Source organism: Triticum dicoccoides, chromosome 3B, assembly GCF_002162155.2.
Source record: "Triticum dicoccoides isolate Atlit2015 ecotype Zavitan chromosome 3B, WEW_v2.0, whole genome shotgun sequence".
Lineage (NCBI taxonomy): Eukaryota > Viridiplantae > Streptophyta > Magnoliopsida > Poales > Poaceae > Triticum > Triticum dicoccoides.
The window spans coordinates 457250771-457252719 of NC_041385.1; positions in this window are offsets into that span (position 1 = coordinate 457250771).

The window sequence follows — 1949 nt, forward strand, 5'->3', positions numbered from 1 at the left end:
TGAGAGCACGCCAAGGCGCTTTCTTTGGTTTTTTTTTTTCACGCGTTTTCGGCTTTTTAGATGGTCTTTTTTGGGGTTTTGACTTTTGGGTTTTTCAACGTCTTTCTTAGCTTTTCGACAAAAAAATTTTTACGTGAAAAACCACGTTTTTTCGTGAGTCATGGTTTTTCTTCGCGAGAGGCACGGCCGTGCCTCTCGGAAGCGGAAAAAAATATGTGTTTTCTCTTTTTTTTCGTGAGAGGCATGGTTTTGCTTCCGCGAAAGGCACGGCCGTGCCTCTCGGAAGCGAAAAAAATGTGTATTTTCTTTTTTTCTTTCGTGAGAGGCACAGTTTTGGTTTTGTGAAAGGCATGGCCGTGCCTCTCGAAAACAGAAAAAAACGTGTTTTCTCTTTTTTTTTCGCAAGAGGCACGGCCGTGCCTCTCTCTCGAAAACAAAAAAACTTGTTTGTTTTTTCTTCCGTGTGAGTCACGGTTGTGCTTCTGCGATAGGCACGGCGTGTCTCTCGGAAACGGGGAAAACATGTTTTCTCTTTTTGTTTCTTTCATAAGAGGCACGCTTTTGCTTCCGCGGGAGGCCACAGATTTACTTTCACGATGCCTCTCGAAAACGGCTTCCGAAAAGAGAAAAAAGTGCTCCCGGTTCATTTTTTTGGTTTAGTTTCTTTATGAAAAAAAGTTTGTTAAAACCTATTAACATGAGATCTATTTATGAAGATCTCGATGAAAGGAATCCAACGGTGAAAACGGTTCGAGGTTTGGACGCACGGTTTAAAAGATGACGCTTTGACTAAACGGATCTACGGAAAAAGAAAAACTCTCGTGTTGCGACAAGTGACACACATGCAATGCAAAACTTGTTAGGCTGGTCATAGTGGGGAGTAACTTATACTAGTGTCATGCATATGACACTAGTCTAAGTTACTACCTTCATAGTGCAAAGTAACATGGTACTAGTGTCAGAGGACTTCATTTATTATCTGAGCTATGCTATACACACGACAAAAATGGACGACTCATAGACGATGTTTAAAATCCGGCCACACATGCGTGCATACATCAGGCACCAGCCGTTGAATTTCTGTGTCGTGCATGCGTCGGCCAGGAGAATCGTGCATGAAGCAATTTCGTTATTATCTTGTAGACTCATCTTGTCTTGGTAAGCGTTATGTTACAGTAACATATTATGTTACCACTTCTCATTAACTACATGCCACGTAAGCAAACTTTTCTTAGAGTGCGCTATGTTACTAGCTAAGTTACTCCCACTATGACTAGCCTTACAATCTAGGGAGGGAGAGTGATCTTTGAAAAGAGTACCACTCAATTAGTGACTTTGCTGTTTTGTTCAATGAATTGGAGCCTGTTACTTTTTTTTGCATGGGAATTGGAGCCGGTTACGTCCCAATACCCTTTCGCCAGGCTGATGTTATGTTGATATCATGCACTTTTTCTTTTTTTATTGTGATTTTTTATTAAATATTCCGGATTAAATTTTAAAAATGTGAGTAGTTTTTGTACACATATATTTCAAAACTTAAATTTGATTAAAAAAATAAAACCAGTAATTTTGTAAAAATATTATGGCAGTGTACAATTTTTTTACCGTAACTTAATGGCGTTAAGAAAACAATTAATAAAAAATGTTCATGTATTTCAACAAAATTTAAGTGACATTAAAAAATGTTAATAATTTATTTAAAAAATGTTAAACATGTATAAAAAAGTTCTTGATACCTACGACAAATGTACAACGTGTATGAAAGAGTAGACATTAAAAACATATATTGAAAAAAATGTAATTATCCATTTTAAAATATTAAACCATATAAAAATTGATACTGATGTATACATTTTTGCCTGGTATGTTACTGATGTATATGAAAAATGTAAGACGTACATGATAAAAATAGACATCAAAACATATATTTTAAATGCCCCTAAACTCCC